Here is a 19,982-nt window from a genome sequence, read left to right on the forward strand (position 1 = left end):
CTTGGTACAGATTGGAAGATGGGTTCAGGAGACCAAGAGAAATGCTCTTATAATAATGTAGGTAGGAGTTGAATACTGGATTTAAAATGCCTGTAATAAATTGGGAATGGAAGGATAGGGGATATAATGGAAATTAGTGGCTGGATATGTTTATTGGGTAGAGAAAGAAGCTTGGGTTTGGAGGAGTAATAATAATAGTCATATAACAGGCACTTGTTGAGTTGAACTCAAAGGTTTAGTGAATTTTTATGTATTTGCTGTTTTCAACAAATAATTCTGATTCTGCATTAGAAGAGCTGTTTTTAAATAATTGTTTCTTTTTAGCTGAAATTGAGTTTAGAATGATCAGTCTTTTGTGTCTGATCAGAAGTTAGAAAATTAGAATGTGAAGCCAGTGGGGGTGTGTGGGGGTATGTTTGTGTGTTCGTGCACGTTTCTTATTTATGTTTACTTTTATTTATTTTAATATTATCATTTTTCACAAGCAGGAAGCAACTATAAATTTTCCTATGCTAAATTCCTTAATTGAAGCTAAATGTTTTGGTAAAATATCAACATGTTAGTGTTTACCACAACATAATTCCTTTTCTTTCATTCACAGTTTTGATGTGGACAATGGCACATCTGCAGGATGGAGTCCCTTGGATCCCATGACCAGCCCAGGGTCTGGGCTAATTCTCCAAGCAAATTTTGTCCACAGTCAACGCCGGGAGTCCTTCCAGTATCGATCTGACAGCGATTATGACCTCTCTCCGAAGTCTATGTCCCAGAACTCCTCCATTGCCAGTGATATGTGAGTACAGGAAGGGGCAGAAATGAAGAAATCAACCCAATTTATTTCCACAGTTGATGATGTAATAATACCAAAGCATTTGTTCAACTGCATCACTCTTCTCTAAAAGAGGAAGAATGAGTAAAATCATGCAAACTGAAAATGAATGGTAGATTCAAGTTGAGTACTCTGTCACTCTTGACACATTTATTTTCCCAAAAAACCATTGGGAAAAGTGAGAATTGCATTTTTAATAGACACTTACATTTAAACATCAGCTTTATATTTATGTAGGACCTGTTTTTTTGCTTCCCTGCCACAATGAGTACTTTCTAATATTTTGAAAGACTTTAAAGTCAGAAAATACCTGTGAATGAATCTCAAGTGATGTATATATAGAGAGGCTAACACTGGTTTGTCAGATCACGTTAGAGATGTTTTGGAGATGTGGCTTAAATTAAGCCAATTTTTAAAGATTAATCACTATAGGCAAGCCCATAAAACATTAGACAGACTCGAATATCACTGAAGACATGGCACACAATGAAAAATACTTTAAACTGCACATCTTATACTATTTTCAGCTCATTTTTGTAGCACATTCCATTCTTGTTTTATGTACTATTTATGTGCTATGTATGTTCTGCATTGTCATATTTGGTAACTTTCTCTATGTATAGAACTGATCTCCACTTTCCTCTTCTGGATCTAGACAACCGTCCAGGTACACTCACCATCTTCTCAAAACATCATCTCAAAAACTCATAATGGGTTATAATTCATCTTATAGGAATTAAACTCTATGAGGCCCCTAAGGGCCTGTGTTATTCTCGGTATCCTAATAGATCATCCAAGTATTGCAGGTGATCTAAGTGGAATTCTAGAAATGAAGTTGTGTTCTACTCTTCATTATAACCTCTAGTTATTATTAGGTGCTTACTTTTAGTTATTAGTTTTTAGCATTTGTATTATTATTGTCCACTCTTTATTTCCAAACAACTTTCTTTTCTCATTGGCCCTATCTCTGTGCTATTCTTATCCCACTTTCATAGGTTTGAAATTCAGGATCATTGTCTATTAATTCACCAATAATGAAAACACTTCTTGAGACTTCTGATATATTTAAAGTTCCTATTCTGGAGTGGGGAGTGGAGATCTGGAATTTTAGTTCATTGTTATAAAATTTGGAGCATAGCATAATTGAGGTATTTACAGATCACTACAAAAGCACAAAAAAGAGAAGGGGGATTTTCTGCCCAAGGGAACAGTGCAGAAAACAACAGACAAGGAACAATATTTGCAAAATATGAGGCATGGAAAATAACTCAATTAAGGAGTGACAGTCTGCTTGGTGTAGGGAGCAAAATGTGGCAAGATAGAAAGATTCAAATGCAGTATATGGGAGCCAAGAGCCATGGAGGTTCTTAGCTCAGGTTTGCCCTGATTATATTCTTGTTTCCATGCATTCCAATCACTCTATTGTGGAATCTTGGCACAGGGAAGTAGACACAGGGAAGTGATTTCTGTCACCATTCACAAAAACAAAGCAGAGTAAATTTGATGAAGACCTAGATCAAGGAAATGGCAGTGGAGAAAAGAGATTGGTCCAGATGCAAGAGGGAAAAGGTTTACAGAAGTGTGTGCATGCATGTGTGTTGGGGAGTAGCCACCTGGGGAAGGAGAATCAAAGGGATTGCTAAAGTTTTTACCCTGAATGAGTAAAATGGTGATGTTGATGTGAGGAACAAAGAATAGAGAGTAGACAACATGATGGCAGGTAATAAGTAATAGATTTGGCCTTTATCGGATGAGCATAGGGGAACAAGACAACCATTAGGCCCAAGGACAAAGAGCAGAAATAGTAGTCCACAGGACCAAGAGAACTTAGAAGAACCAGTTACTACCTCTGATTACTAGGTCTTTGGATGACAGTTGAGTGAAACATTCTTAGTCAGGTAATGGAATTAAAAACCCACTATGTTGAGGAGTGAATTGAAAGTTGAGATCTGAGCAAGTACATGTATCTTTTGAGAAGGTTAATGAGGGAGAGAATAAGATTGCTTGAGGAATAATTAATTTTAAGGGGAACCATTTCTTGTTTTTATTTTTAATTTGGGACACTTGAGATAAATGAAAATAGAGATTAAAATTTAAGGAAAAAGAGGTTAAAAGTGGAGTTGTCATTGCTGAAAAAATATGATTCTCAGTTCAAGTAAAGAGATTATCTCTGGAAAAGTAATACTGTATTCTTTAAGACAAACAAAAAAAGAATCAAGTGAAAGGGGAAAACATAAATCTAGAGATGAATGAATGTTTAGAGAGTTAATGGCTAATGATCTCTACTTTTGCAATCATAGAAGGTATAACCATTAAAAACCAAAGAAGAGAGGGATAAGGAACACGTAAGAAAATCACCATGAAGATCAAAAAGAATAACAGAATGAAGATGACCAGAGGAACACTGAACATTCCCATAGATCACAATAATGATTTTGAATGGAAACCATCTAATCTAACTTTATCAAAGGCAAGACAATTTTGGAAAAAAAAACCCTCACAATGAATTAGTGGACTTTATGTAGTTATGTGTTCTGTTTTTTAAAATTGGAGAAAATTGATCTTTTAATACCAGCTTGTGTAGATAATTCCTTCACACCCTTTACCCAAGTTAATAAGGATTAAGTATATACACACATTTTAAAAAAGGACTATAACATTTCATATTTAAATAGGACCTTTATTTTCAAAGCCCACTGAAAGGGATGACCTGGTCTTATGCTAGACCAATACAAGAGTTTCTTTATTAGCTTAGCCTCATTGTAGGAGTGACTGGTTTAATCAGGCCATGATGCAATTCTGTATTACAGAAAAATAACATCTAGAACGTGCTCAGTTTTCCCATTCCCTTGGTATATTTACATATAAGATTTTCCTTTTACACTCATTGACACACAGAGCACTTTCTTTCTACCAAGGAGATGGAGTTTCTGTGGGAAGAAAGAGAAGGAGAATAAATAATTACCAATTCAGTATAAATCTGAATCATCCCAGGCCATCTACACATAAAGGATATGCCTTCTCTTTACTGGACTCTCCTGTAGCTATATGTAAGCTTGTTTCCTTACCTTATCTCATTCGGAATTCTGTGAAGATTGTCCAACAACCATAATTCAACTGTGCTTGATGAGTTTATATTTATTGGCCTAGTTGAGCTTCCTAATGAGAAAATTCCTGAGAAATTTCAGGCACAAACAGTACCAGTGGAAGTTTGTGATTATCTATATGAATGAAATGCTTTAGGAAACCTTTAAATGTTCAGTAATTTGGAATGTAATTGTTTAATTTATTGAAAAAGTGACTAGGAAAATAATCACTTCCTAGTAGACTGGATTTTGTGACTTTGTCTTCTCTAAACCATTTTAGAAAACAGTTGAGGCATGTGGGGAGAAAAGGCCAATAATATTAGTAATGATAATCATAACTCACATTGCATGTTCTACCCTTAGCTTTCCCAGATATTTTCATACCAGCTGTTTCATATGAGGTACTCACAGTTCTTTCAATGGGGACAATATTATGCCACTTGCAGGCAAGAGATCCAAAGTCCAGTGATTTTAATCTTGCTTAAGAACACAATAAATATTATTATCAATTCTAAAAGAATATATTTTGTTACTACCATTGGGAATAAAGTGCTGTGAATTACTATAGCAAAACCAAATTAATTAGGCCAAATGAACCACGTAGTGCTGTGAAATTTGGTCAAGCTCAAAGTAGTCAAAGAGGTTATAAGACAAAAATGCAACCCACTCAGCAAACACATGGATCTTAAGGAATCACTTGTTTAAAGTCGAAGAGAAGTTCCTGGGAGCTTCTACTCTCAGACTACCACACAGTTTGTTGAATGCAGATGACACAGTAGCAACTTAATTTTTAATAAAAATAAGGAGAAAATCTTAAGTATTAACCTGAGTAAAAAAATACATAAAAAGCAAATTTGAACTACTCTTAGTAGTTCAAAAAGATTTTATAACAGTAGAAAATAGATTTAAAAAAAGTTGCCTCAGTGATGTCATGAAGAAACATGATGGAAATTTTAGAGTAAACAGATAATTATGTTTTTTCTCATAAATTTCTTCAAAATATGTTTAAAATTATCTTTCAAATAACAGTTACCTCTATTGTTACCCATCATCCAATAATATAGTGTTTCTGTATGTGAAAACATGTGAAGATATGATAGATTGTGAGGATTAAAGGATAATTAACAGTGATAAGACAAATAGCATTTAGTCATAAAGCTATTACTTTATTGAATATCAGCTGCTTATCAAAGAAGTAAAAAAAATCGATTCACCTGAATAATTGATCCTTATCCCCCATCACCTGCTGAATAAACACTAACATACAGAATGCAAAGTTGACCCAGAGAGCCCTTTACTCATGCTTACGTGCTTTACCTACACACAGAATATGGGGTGGAGGTGAATGTGAAAAGGGTGCTAAGAAAGAGATGAGTGGACTTAGTATACCAAAAAAGCTGGGCACACTTGGTAGTCTAGCTAACTTGTTCCCATATATCTATAATTCTCTAGACCTCACTGATCAGGCTGTGCACTGCCCCATGTGGGCATGCTCTTACCTAATGGGCACTATCCCCTGCCATATCTCAGAATGCCACCCTGTCCTTAGCACTTAACAAGTGCCCCTCCATCCCGGATTTCAAGTGCAGGTTTTAGGTTCCAATCCTTCATTCCCACTACCTGGGCTACTGAATAGAAGAGTGCTGCTAGTCTTGAACTTGCAAAGGCAGAAGGACAGCCTGTTGTCAATTCATATTGACAGTTTACATGACTTTTCCTTGATCCAATTAGGGTATCTCCAAAACTAAAAATAATAAGACATGGTTAGTCTTACTAGATCTATATAAAAAGTTTCTAACAGTCCTAGCTAGTTTTTTATCTTATTATATGAATAAACATTTCAAAAGCAAACCGATTTGCCACTTGAAAGCCATCGTCCATTAACTAAATACAAAATGGTATCAGGGGTAAATCATCTTTCCCCAGTTCCTGAGTCTTCCCAACTGAGGTGGGTAGGAATAAAGGGACGAGGGCCAGGGTTCCCTAAATATCCTCTGGGGTAACCAGAGGGAACTCACAGAGGCAAAAGGGATATTTGAAATATTCAAGGGAAACAGAAACATCCGTCAATCGTCAATCACCTGGAAAGCAAATAATGGCAGTTTAGATCATGACATTCCTTTCTGTTACCTCATATGTTTGCAAAACTGGATTTTCAGTGGTTGCTAGATGAAAAGCAGGTACTGATCAAAAATTGATGTGGAACCAGATATGAGAAAGGCAGAGCCCAATCTCATTTCAAAGTGATAAGATGCATAGTGCTCAATAGGTGCTACATTGTTGAGATAACACCTCATTTAATTGTTTGGTCTGAACTACTTAATAATCCTGACTGTTATTTGTTTGGGCCAATGGAGTGTTATAAAAAATTACTGAGTTGTTAAGGACTAAGAAAGTTGGAGAACCTCTGCATCAGGTTGTTGTTTCATGTCCTTAGGACTGGAACTAAACAAAATCTCTGTGTGAAGAGAAATTTTGTTAAAAAAGAAAAAAAAATATGTTAAAACTCATGAATTTTTTGACAAGTTCTAGAGTAAAGAGTATATACTGTTCCTAATTCTGTTAGGATCCCAGGTAGCCAAAATCTTTTATTTTTTGATAATAATCAAAGTAGCCTGCTCTTTTTCTTCATTCCTGCCAAGTGGCCACCATTGTCATCATCATTATGGAGTGCTAATGTGCAGGCTACCACCAGCTCCTAGATCTCAAGAAGTCTACTGACACAGTATTCTAAGATCATTGGCTACCGGAGTACCTGCTTAATACCAACCATCTTTTTTCCTTTTAGTCTTTTTTTTTAATTACTATTATTCTGCAAAGCTATTCTTCATTCAGACACTAAGTCATTTTATTGTGAATCAAAAAATGAAAAATAGAAGTGGACTGAGCTTAGTGGTAGAGTGCTTGCCTCACTTGCCCAGGCCCTAATTTCTATCCCCAGTAGAGAATCAAACACTCCAGGAGTTCCATGAATAGTAAAATACAATTTAAACATTTTTTTAAATTTTTGAACTAATAAAATAAAAATACCAGCTAAGCATAGGGACACAGAACTATCAACCCAACTACTTAGGGGGCTGGGGCAGGAGAATCAAAAGTTTGAGGCCAGTGTCAGCAACTTAGCAAGACCCTGTCTGAAAATAAAAAATAAAAAGGATTGGGCATATAGCTCAATGGTAGAGTAGGCTTGAGGTCAGTTCTCAGTACCAAAAATATAAAAATTAAGAAAAAAAAACCTGAATACATATTTTAAATTTTTATTCTTGTGTTTTAAAAACATCACAAAAAGGAGATCTGAATGTTTTTACATTTTGAATGGACGGGTTTTAAGTGCCACGGGGTAAAATTAAAGTGTCGATTTTTTTTGACAAAGCATAGATTTGTTGAAGAAGAAAACAGTGGCACAAAAAGTATTGACAGCACTTTCTTGGAGTCTAGAAATATCTGTGGGGCTTCAGAATAGTCTAAATCCACATGAGCATCCAGAAGGTATCATGGTCAAAACAAAACAGTATTTTAAAGCCTGAGTTAAATGTAGTTATACTGCATATTTCCATGCCTTGAGAGTTCATGATCTACTAAAATGTCAAAAAAAAAAAAAAACCACCTGGAAGACCAACTTAGGGTTGCTAAATTTGTACTTTGGCAGACAAAGGATACTAACAAGAAAATTCCCACTGATACACATCATCATTTTTTAAAAGAAAATGCATAATCTCATAATAAAATTATTTTCCTAAGAAGTGTGTTTGGCTTTTTTAACATTTCACTTCATGGCCCATATTTAATCTCACTTTGACAAGAACCAATAAACATTTTGTTAGGTAAGTTCCAGATCTCAGAATGGCATTTGGAAACTACTGATCCCTGCCACTTTCCAATGGCATGACTGTGATGAGTTGCCTAAGTTCTCAGAGCCTGGTTCCTTGCCTTGGCATGGGAATATGAGTACCTTGTAATGCAAAATCCTTGAAATTAGATATTGCCCATTGGTGGAGATCCATGCCTGATACATAGTAGGTTCGTATCAAACATAATGCTCTCCTCTCTATTTGATCAGACCGTTCCTTTTAATCTGCTAAAATCTAGCACATACTGTCCTTTAAAACAGTTGCATGCACTCCCATAAATCTTCCTCCTAGGAACCCATGCTGGAGAAGAATCAAGAGGGCAGGGACTCTGACATTAGAAACAGGCCTGTCAAATAAGATCAACAGTGAAAGAAGAGCCTGTTCCTAAAACACAAAGTGAGGTGAAAGTCCTTCTCTGTGAACTCAACCCTTTCCACCTTCCTTCTTCCCCTCTGTGGAAATAAGACTCAGCCTAGTACTGAAAACAGCTGATGGTCATTTGTGACATCAGCACTCCTGGAAAATCCCCCTATTACACTGTTTTGTTTGTTTGTTTATATATGGTGCTGAGAATAGGGCCCAGTGCCTTACACAGGTTAGGCAAGTGCTCCACCACTAAGCCACAACCCCAGGCCCTATTGCACTAGTTTTTATCAAAGAAAATAATTCAATGTACTTAATGAACATGTTTACAAGCATGTGTTAAGCACTTTTTAAATTACTCAAATCAGAAAAAAATTTTTGATACATAATTTTAAACATATTTTATCTTTTGTACTGTCACATGACTTAACAAATTGAAAGTCATTTATTGGCCTCATGTATTTTCTAAGTTTTTTTTTCTTGTAGCACATAAAGAGATTCCATTGCAGATGAGAGAATTTTTTGCTTATGATGCATAATACCTCTAATTTCATTTGCTATATTATCAGTGCATAATATTAACAGGGATGAGCATGAGTGAGTCAAAAATTATGGATCTTTGTTTTAAGAACTTTTTTGATCAATGATCAGTTCTAGGTTTTAATCTGTTGTTGTTTTATTTAGTTTTTAATTGACAAATAATATGTGTCTGTGTAGTGTGTGTGTATGTGTGATGTAGAATATAATGTTATAATATTTGTATACATTATGGAATTATTAAATCAAACTCATAATATTTCCATCAATTCACTTATACTTTCTGTGATGAGAACATCTAAAATCTGTTCTCAGCAATTTACAAATATGCTTGGCATTATTCTTAACTATAGCCTACCTTATAAGTCTCTTAAATGTATTCCTCCTAACTGTATATCTGTACCCTTCAACCAACATCTCCCAACCCCATTTTCCAGCTTCTGGTAACCAACATTCTTCTCTCTCCAAGATTTCTTTTTTTTTTAATACATCTACATTCATATGTGCAATAACACCTTATTTGACTTTCTGTTCCTGGCTTATTTAACTAAGCATAATGTACTTTAGGCTCATTTATGCATAATTGTTTTCAAACTGGCACAATTTCTTTCCTTCTTAAGGGAGAGTGCTATTTAATTGTGTATAGAGACCACATTTTCTTTATCCACTCATCTGTTGGTTGACACTTAGGCTGATTCTGTGTTGGCTATTGTGAATAGTGCTCTAATAAAACAGTAGTCCAGATACTTTTTGACACATTGATTTCATTTTCTTGGCTTATAAACCCAGAAATGGATCATACGATGGTCCTATTTTTAATTTTGGTGAACCTCCATAGTACCTTCCAGAATTGCCGCACGAATTCACATTTCCACCAACTGTGTACAGTGTTTTGTTCCACATCTTTGTCAACATTTTTTATCCTTGGCTTTTTTGATTAAAGCTATTTTTTGGGTGAGACATGATTGCTCATTTTGATTTAAATTTGCATTTCCCTGGTGATTACTTATGTTAAGCACCTTTTCATATATTTATTGGCCATTGGTATGTCTTATTCTAAGAAATGTTTACTCTGTTCTTGTGTTCATTTTTAATGGGTTATTTGCTTTCTTGCTATTAAGTGATTTGTTAATTATTAAAATGTTAATAAGTGTTAAGCAGGTGGTAACAAGATTAGCTGGGCACAGTGGCACATACCTGTAATCCCAGTGGCTTGGGAGGCTGAGGAAGGAGGATCATGAGTTGAAAGCCCTTGTCAGCAACTTAGCAAGGCCCTAAGCAATTTAGCAAGAACTTGCTTCAAAATAAAAAGGGTTGGGGATATGGGGATGTGGTTCAGTGTTTAAGTTCCTTTAGGTTCAATTCCTGGTACCAAAAGGAAAAAAGAAGAAATTTAGAATTCTAAACATCTAAGATTATAGTATTTTCTAAAGTGATTTTTAAAAAAATATAGTTGTAGATGGACAGAATGCCTTTATTTTATTTGTTTATTTTTATGTGATGCTGAGGATCGAACCCAGTGTCTCACACATTCTAGGCAAGCGCCAGCCCCTAAACTGATATTTTTTTTAAAGAGAGAGAGAGAGAGAGAGAGAGAATTTTTAATATTTATTTTTTAGTTTTAGGTGGGCACAACATCTTTGTTTGTATGTGGTGCTGAGGATCCAATGAACCCTGGCCGCAAGCATGCCAGGCGAGCATGCTACCACTTGAGCCACATCCCCAGCCCCCTAAACTGATATTTTTAATTCAGTAAAATATCAATTAGAATGTAATGTTTACAGGTGTTCTCTGAAGGATTTTCTCATTGATTAGAATAGGCAAAATGATATAGTAAATTCTCTTAAGGCTAGTAAAGATGAAAGTGTTTTTTGTTTTTTTTTGTTTTTAATTTTTTTTATTTTTTTAAAATTAGTTATACATGACAGTAGAATGCATTTGTCCACTTTGATATGATATATATAGATTGGATATAATTTCTCATTTTTCTGAATGTACATAGGTAGAATTACATTAGTAATGTAGTCACATATATGCATAAATTAATAATTTCTGTTTCGTTCATCTTTCTTTCCCCATCTCCCCTCCCTTCCCCCCTTTCACTTCCGTCTACTAATCTAAGGTAACTCTATTCTCTAGTGCCCTGCCCCCTTATTGTCAATTAGCATCCACATATTAGAGAATATGTGTTTTGTTTTGGAGGGATTAGCTTATTACGCTTATCGTATTCTCCAACTTTATCTATTTACTGGCAAATGCCATAATTTCATTCTTTTTTTAAAGCTGAGTAATATTGCATTGAAAAATTTTATACATATATACAATAATACTTTATTTGACTTTCTGTTCCTGGAGATATATATATATATATATATATATATATATATCCCATTTTCTTTTTCCATTCATCTATTGAAGGACACCTAGTTTGGTTCCATAGTTTAGATATTGTGAATTGAGCTGCTATAAACATTGACGTGGCTGCATTACTGTACTATGCTGATTTTAAGTCTTTTGGGTATAAACTGAGGAATGAGATAGCTGGGTCAAATGGTGGTTTCATTCTAAGTTTTTTTGAGGAATCTCTTACTGCTTTCCATAGTGGTTATACCATTTTTTTTTCTCCCAATGGTACTTTTCCCTGTCATTTGAATAACAGAAAGCAAAGAATTAAAATTTTAAAAAAGAATTTTCTTTTAAAAGAAAATTTCCTTAGGATTACATATACACATATATACAAAATATGCATACATAAATTTACTTGTAGACATTTACATTAGAATGTTTTGTTATCTGTACACTATCCTCAGAGGTCTTTGTTACATATGACTAACATGTTCTTATCACACCCTGATTATGCACATATGTTATTGAATTGTCAGCCAAAACTTTACACCTGGATGAAAAAAAATTATTATTTTATTCTAGGGTTGTAGGATATGAAAATCATTAGGTAGACTAAGTTTGTTTTGCTTTATTAGTCATTGATAATATGTTGTTTGATCAGCATGATTTTGTTGTTTTGACATTATTTTTTGCATTCGTGTATAATTCTTCTATTTGTTGTCTTTTTGATATTGTCTCATGATACACAAAAAATATATCAAAGATTAAGCATTGTTTTGGATGATGTTTAGGCATTGATAAATGTGTTCTAGCTGGAGAATTACATAGCACATGACAAAGATTTGGATCCTGGCTCCAAAGTCACATGACACAGATTTGGATCCTGGCCCTATCACTTCATGGACATGTCTTTTTTGTGTCTTTCTTAGGCCTCTGTCTTCTCATCTATGAAAAAAAAAAGAATAGATTATTATTGTAACGTGTTTTGCATATAGTAATAACTCAATAGATATTAGCTATCACTGTTGTTTATGATAACTAATTTTTGTAATTATTACCACTACTATTTATACTTTCATTGAATGTTTATACTCTGAATTCTTAAAAGCAGTATAGTAAAATTGTTTTAAGAAATAAAAAATAATAAGATATTATAAAGGCTCCTAGTGCTGAAGCCAACAAGAAGAAAGGTGTCCCTGAGTTTCACAATTTGAAATTGATTTATATACATAAAAATCTATTTCAAAGATTTATTTATATATAAATCTATTTCAAATTATAGATAGATAGATAGATAGATAGATAGATAGATAATTCCAGGTGCTGGTTTTGGTTAAACTTATTCTTTTATGATGGCAGTGTACTTTTCCAAATTTAATACTATACTTGAATAGTATATGGATCCCAACAAGGCTTCCATAAGAAGGTTTGCTTTTAGATCTCTCTCTCTCTCTCTTTCTCTCTCTCTCTCTCTCTCTCTCTCTCTCTCTCTCTCTCTCTGTGTGTGTGTGTGTGTGTGTGTGTGTGTGTGTGTGTGAATTGAACCCATTGGTTTAACTTCTGAGCAGATTCCCAGTTCTTTTTATTTCTGAGACAAGGTTTATACTACATTGCTTAGGACCTTTCTAATTTGTTGAGGCTGGCCTCAAACTTGCAGCCCTCCTGCCTCAGCTTCCCAAGTCACTGGAATTACAGGCTGTCACCTCCCACCTGGCTTTTCTCTTTCTCTCTATCTGTTTCAGCTTCTTGTTATGGAAAGAACAAGAAATAGGGAAAGGATGGCAAAGGCATAAAGAATGGGAGTTTTTAACTCTTGTCATTCCTGTTTTGAAAACAAGAGTCAACAATTGAGCCTCTGCCTCTGGTAGCCCTGACTCAGGACCTAGCAAGGCCTCTCTTTGAGAGCAGAGGTGGGGCAGGTGTAGGCAAGCCTACCCATCGCAGCCAGCTCAGTGACTGAGCATGTGGCACCTCTTTCCACATCACAACACTCAAGGCCATTGTGACACTGTCTCCACAGTGACCTCCAGTGACTTATCATATCTGTTCTGGAAGTCTCTGCACTTGACCTTCGCTGTGACTATTACCTGGGTCCCAATCTTTTTGGTCTCCACATGCGTGTGTGTGTGTGTGTGTGTGTGTGTGTGTGTGTGTGTGTGTGTGTACATATATATGTATATATATAAAATGTCAAAAAGTAGCTTTCTCCTGAGTACTATCAGCCCCCAATGTCTTCCCACCTGTGTCCCATGCAGTTCTGAAAAGAAATTTATCTGAAAGCTAAAATTAGCTTCCCTTTAAAATAGATCTCAGATGATTTAAGTTTGTTGAAGTTTTTTTTTACTTAAAGAAAAGGTGATATTGAATAATTCTCCCTCAAATTTATGACACCTGTAGTTACAATTTCAAGTCTCCAGGCACTACTAACTATGAGTTAAACTTCTTAATTTGTTAGAGACTCTGTCTTTTCCCATCTCAGAAAACCCCAATTGATTGCATGATATTATACACCCTCCTAACTCTTTTCAGTATTTTAAAAAACTTCCTTGTTGAGAAAGTTGTTCAAGTGCCAATTGCAGAATCACTTTCTTTCAAGGGCTTTTTGTTCATTTTGTTTTGTTTTGTGTCTGGTGGTGCACACTGTAGTCACAGCTGCTCAGGAGGGTTGCTTGATCCCAGGAGTTTGAGACCAGCCTGGATAACATAGATGTCTCAAAACAAAAAGACAAAACAAACAAACAAACAAAACCATAAACCCACATTTACTTTAAGCCAATCATATGTAACAAAATTAATCTTTTGTTAATCTTAAGTCCCAAATCTCTTTTAATTATATATGCAAAGTTCAGTACACAATTAAAAGATACATTTCATTATATATATTTTCTTCTATCCACAAATAAAAACATATATTACCTACATCATTATATTTGAAAATAGTCTGGAAAAGGTTATTTTCATGTTGAGTTGAAGACAGACAAAGATTTTTAAATTATATATTAGGTATATATCCAAAGACAAATTAAGTCTTATATACTTTTGAAAAGAAATAGATAAAATATCTTTATAGAAGATGTCTGCCACTGAAATGCTGGGAATCTCATTTATTATTACTGAAATGAGACAAACTTGAAATATTCGGCAGAAAGAATTTCTGGGCAATTTTAAAAAATGACATATCTCCAGTAAAATTACAACTGTCTTTCTTTATACTTTGACAGGAAAAGAAAGGAAGTTGGATAAATTATGTTAAATATTGTATATTCTAAATATACCTTTTACAAAGTTTCATAATGAAATTGATTGAAAGAAAAAATTAAGTGTTTTAACAAACATGCAATCCTTTTGACTAGTTCAAATCCACTGGGATGCACTTCCAAACTAAAGGACTTATTAACATGGATTAATTTAAGAATGATTATGTGCCTTGATCCATATGACTTAGCTCTTAGAAAATTAACTTTATGGTCAGGAAATTATAAAGAATAAAATGAAAGAAAAGTTTGTAGCTTGGGACAATATCTGGATTTCATATTATTTTTGTTCTGGGTATCTGAACTGCCTTCAGTATGGCCACGTGTTGAAGCAAATTGAAAGCTCTTCAATTGCCAAATCAAGGAGACACTTCACATGTAATTTTCTCATTGTGTAATATATTTCCTGTCATGGTATCATGCTTTTTATTTTTTTATACCTTTATTTATTTATTTTTATGTGGTGTATTTATTTTTATGTGGTGTTGAGGATTGAACTCAAGGCCTCCCATGTGCAAGGCGAGTGCTCTACTGCTGAGCCAAAACCCCAGCCCAGAATCATGCTTTTTAAATAACACTTTTTCTTATAGAAACTACTAAAGTGTCTTGAATGTATGTAAATTTGTTGAAATAGTCTTTGCCTTTTGCTAACAAAGGAAAACTAATACACACTAAATTTATTATTTTGTTCACTACTTATAAAAACAATTGGCTTTGAATGGATATTTGTGTGTGTGTGTGTGTGTGTGTGTGTGTGTGTGTGTATTTGTGTATGTCAAATGGTAAAATGCTTAGCTCTGGATCTTGTACTCATGCTTTTGGAAAAATTTGGAGCATCTGCAAGTATTTCTCCTAGATTACTGTACTATTTTCCTATTTTTTTTGTACCTTTTGTAGGTCCTTATTTTTAATCTGTCCTATAGGAGTGAACTAGTGAAATCATAAGGAGCAAGTGTGGCTGAGTATTCTTACCTGTGTGACTTTGGGTTTAGTCTTTTAACCAGGTTGAGCCTCAGTTTTTCTCATCTGTAAGATGGGAATATACCACTTACCAGAATCATTGTATGATAGTTGGTGACATTGTACATAAAATGTACCTACCATAATAGCATCCCCCTTAGTTTTGTATGTCTCAAATTTTCCTTAAAGTTCTTTTACAAAACCCATAATGTTGTCAGTTTTCCTCTTTCAGTTACCATTGATTTGACTCAGGTCCTCATCTCCTCCACTCTTGACACTGCCTACTCTGCTTTCAGTTTTGCTCCTTCAAAACTCTTTATAAATCTGTCATAATGGCTTAAAAGTTCTTAACTAAGTATCAGTTTTCTGAGTCTTTTAAATTTCCTAACTGCATAAGAAAGCAAAAGCCATTGGAATATAAATAATATTTACTATTAATAATTATATATAGACTACTAAATTTATCAAATTTTAGGCTAAGCACATTCTGAATACCTGAACATCAGTCACTTAATCCTCAAATAACATTATGTATGGACTATCATCTCCATTTTACAGATGAAGAGACCAAGAGAAAGAGAAGTTTAATAACTTGCACAAGTGTATATACTTAGAACATGGCGGGGTCAGAATTCCCAACTCTCACTCCCATCAGAAAGTAAAATCCCAGGCTTTTCTTACATGTACAAGGGCTTAGTTATCTGCAGCCTGGCTCACCACCTGCCACTCTTCTTGCATTTCCTACCCTGCAATGCATTTTCTAGAATCGCTCAGCTATGCATTGTAGCTCCTCGAATGTGTCATATTCTTCCTCACTCAGATGATTCCTCTGCCTCTTTGGCTTTGTCTCCTCTTGTCAGCTGCCTCTGGGACACTGGCTTTCTTACCGCTTCAGTACACCAGCCTACTTCACTCTGGGCCATTCTTCTAGGACAGAGCCTTTCTGGGTTTGGCTTCAGAAGACGGTTTTGGACTGACGTCCTGGAGCTACCATTTATTTGCTTCTAGACCTTCTGATCCCTTTGAACCTCTGTTGCTTCCTCTATAAAATGATGGTAAAACTTGATGTCCAAACTTCATAGCACGTAGGATTTTATGAATAAAAAAATAACAGATGTCCCTTGAAAATGTGATTCTGGAACCAATGGAAAGGAAAATGACACATGCCTCTTTTGAAGTGTTTTCCATTTTTTTCTTCTATTTTCCACATTTTGACTTTCAAGAGCTCTGTGTAATTTGATGGTGAACACAGCAATTAGTCTCTTTGCCATTGATGATCCATGGCGAACATTCTCCCCGTGCTCTTTATGCTGTACCACATTTTGTAAGTGTTGTTTTAGGTCACTCTGGTTCTTTTCAGATTGTGCATGAGCAAACAGACAGGTCAGTTGCATTATTTTCAGTGAAAGTAATGTTCAGGAAGCTTTCTGTGCAGAATAACTGCTTACACTTGATTCAAGAGCTTTGGCTGTCTAGATCAAGAAATAACCCATAAAGATAGGCACATGCTGCTGTTGAACTATTTATGCTAGGAAATACCAAGAAAGAATTGCAGGCCCAAGTTTCTCACTTTCTTCTAAGTAGAACATTGCACAACTTTTCTTGACTTTCTCTATCCCTCTAAGTCACGTCATGCTGACACCTTGCTCCTATATCGGAGGCCTGGTGTAGCTGAGGTTGCTATAGCAACAGCACACATGGGGTAACATTCCCCTGTAACTATGGTGGCTGAGACATGAGTCAGTTGAAAAGTTTCATGGGGTTTTATTAGTATATGATGCAGTCCCATGTCATCTAAAGTTCCTGGCTTGTCCAACACTTCCAGAGAATGATACAGAACATGCAACACTAATCATCTTCAAATACATGGGCCAGGGTCCTCTCACAAAAGCTATTGAGGCTGCTGATTCCTTCCACAGCTTCCCTGACTAATAATTATACTAAGAGGCAAGAGTAAAACCCAGGCCCCAGCACTGGAACTGTTTCTACCATGGTGTACCCTGTTAGCCCTAAAAGGCAACAGTGACACTGATGGATGACGGAGTCCCTCTTTTCACCTAAGTAGCTGGATAATGGTTCAAATCCAAGAAGATGCATTTTCAACCCAGTGCCTGAAAGGAACATGTGCTGAAGAATAAGGATGGAATTATTGTAATTCTCTATGGGGATTTATGAAACTTAACATTGGAACTTAACATGGAATATTGATTAAAACTAGTCATAGAGTTGTCAATGACTTCTAACATGGGATTTGGTTTATTTTTCAGACATGGAGATGACTTGATTGTGACTCCTTTTGCTCAGGTAAGCATACCTCGGTGAGCAGGCCAACTTCTCACAGATTTGGAAATTGGTTTGGGAGGATTTGATCTGTTGCTCGATTTAGTTTTAAAGTAAATGAAATTATAAATACAAATAGTGTGGTTCATCCAAGTAATTCATAGGCTATGCTAGAAAATGTGACTTTGGCCCTAGAGATCTGTTTTCTTTAAACTGTGGTAGACCCAAAGATTGTCTTTGCTTCAAATAACAAATTACCCTAGAGATAGAGAACATAAATAGGCCCATATTTCTTAACTGATATAGGCATTAGAAGCAGAAGGCTATATTGTGGATTAAATTGCGTTTAATAAAATGAGGTACATGATCATTGCTTGAAATTCAATCATACAGTTCAACCTGATACCTTATTTACTCCTTTATACATGTGTCATTGGCAAAAAGATTTAGCCCAGTGATCTGTGTTTGTTTTACAGCATACAAATCATGAAAATACTTTGATCACATGACATAGATGCAAGAAGGTGATGAGATGATTTGAAATGTACTGTAGTGATTCTCAACCCTAGATGCAAGCTAGACTCACTTAGAGCACTCATCCCGATGCCCAGGCTTGCATGCCTATGGATTTTAAATAATCTGGAAATCTAAGAATTTTTATTTTTCAAAGGCCACAGTATTTTTACTGTGTGTAAGAGAAGTTGACAGCCCCTGACGTAGATAACTAGGGACAAATAGGATGAAACTTATTTAAACTGGGTCATGAAGCAGATTTAAAATCAATACTGACTGAAAAAAAAATGTTTAAATGTTGAAATACAAGCAGTGCTGAGAAGTTATACAAATTATAACCAGAGCTAGGTCAGAAATAGATGTAGCACCTTGACCAACTCATTTAACTTTTCTGAATGACTTTGAGGAAGGCACTGAACTTTTCCAAGTCTTACTTCCTCCTCTGTTAAATTATAATTGCAGGAGTACCCACCTCATAAGATGTTAAAAGATTAAAATAATACTGGTCATGCTAAATAGTCACAAGAATTCTAAAAATTTTAATGTTTATTAAATTTTAATTAAAACTGGTTTAATTGTATAGAGATGAAATTGCTCTTTTCTTTCTAAATGTAATCTTAGGTATAATTTTTAAATGAATAATAATAATGTTAGAACAATATGATTTTGCAGTTTTAATTTTTTTTAAATTTCTAAAATAATTTAGACCACAATTGTAATTAATTTATAAATAAAATGTCTAATGGTGATTTTAAAAATTAATGTAGGTGGGCTAGGGTCATATCTCAGTGGTAGAGCACTTGCCCGGCATATGTGAGGCACTGGGTCCGATTCTCAGCACCACACATAAATAAATACAATAAAGGTCCATTGAAAACTAAAAAATAATAATGCAGGCAATTAAGAACAGATGATGATCATCATCCATTCCATATGCTCAAGTCCTTTTTTTGCAGATCATGAATTCTTTCTAGTGCTTGTATTTCGGTGTCAAAAAAATTTACACTGTTACATTTTAATCATATTTGTGATAGCAAATTTTTAATGAAACAGTTTGTAATTAATTCCTATTGAGAATTTATAATTGTATAACAAAGAACTGAGAGTTAGATGAACAGGCAAAATCAGGTAAAACAATATAAACAACATCACTAAATGTAGAACCAGTTATCCCATCATGAGTTTACTCAGGTAGCTAGCTAAAACTAAAATCTCTAGATATTATTGTAAGAAAAATAAATCTAAGTATGTTGTAAAAAAATGGAAAAAAATCTGTATGTAATATCTTGGCTTCTTATTTCAAGTAATATTTACTAATCTCTAACAGATTAATAAATTTAACTTGGCTCCTGCCTTCAGTTAAATTCTAAAGAAGTCTAGCCTTTTACATGATTAGACATCTATAGTGTACCTATAATCTCCAAAACAACTACTCAAATTTCTCTATATTGGGACGTTTATACATATTTTATATACAAAACATCATTTAGTCATAAATGTTATTTTACAATGATTAATACCCTTGATACTGGAACTTTGAATATAACCTAACTCTTTGTAATATTCAGATATATCTGATGCCTAAAAATAATCTGAAATATACTTAAGGAGATTTTACTTATCATCAACTGAGGGACTCATTCACCTTGCAGAAGGTGGTCGTTGCCCCAGGGGCTGTGAATTCTTTTTAAGTGGCTTCACCACAGTTTTCATAAATGGATTTTTCCTGGAGTATTAAATCTTGGAAGCTGTACTAAAATATAAGTAAGAAAAGGCTTTTTAATACTGAGCAGTTTTAGCACTGATGGGGTATCGTTGCAGAAGCAGGTAAGACTAAAAGCCCAGTTAGTACCTGACTGGCCTTTTCTTAAGCTATGTTGGGCCCAACTGGCATATATTGTTGACTTAATTGCCATCTCCTCAGAAAAAGAGTGTGTAATACAGGGCAGAGCACTTACCACTT

General features: G+C 34.8%; 2 long non-coding RNA genes across 5 annotated transcripts in view; one reads left to right on the forward strand and one right to left on the reverse strand.

Moving 5' to 3' along the window:
* The first annotated feature begins 627 nt into the window (after positions 1 to 627).
* LOC144377237 (uncharacterized) overlaps positions 628 to 19,982 on the forward strand; it is a 30,090-nt gene continuing 10,735 nt past the window's right edge. Inside the window, exons 1-2 of the long non-coding RNA XR_013438008.1 lie at positions 628 to 793; positions 17,494 to 17,530. This is a non-coding gene — a long non-coding RNA (uncharacterized LOC144377237). The remainder of the gene's footprint in view (positions 794 to 17,493; positions 17,531 to 19,982) is intronic.
* Positions 11,568 to 19,982, reverse strand: part of LOC144377238 (uncharacterized) — a 70,739-nt gene continuing 62,324 nt past the window's right edge. For all 4 annotated transcript variants that reach the window (XR_013438012.1, XR_013438011.1, XR_013438010.1 and 1 more), the window contains one exon: positions 11,568 to 11,957. This is a non-coding gene — a long non-coding RNA (uncharacterized LOC144377238). The remainder of the gene's footprint in view (positions 11,958 to 19,982) is intronic.

Source organism: Ictidomys tridecemlineatus, chromosome 4 (genome assembly GCF_052094955.1).
Source record: "Ictidomys tridecemlineatus isolate mIctTri1 chromosome 4, mIctTri1.hap1, whole genome shotgun sequence".
Taxonomy (NCBI): Eukaryota; Metazoa; Chordata; class Mammalia; order Rodentia; family Sciuridae; genus Ictidomys; species Ictidomys tridecemlineatus.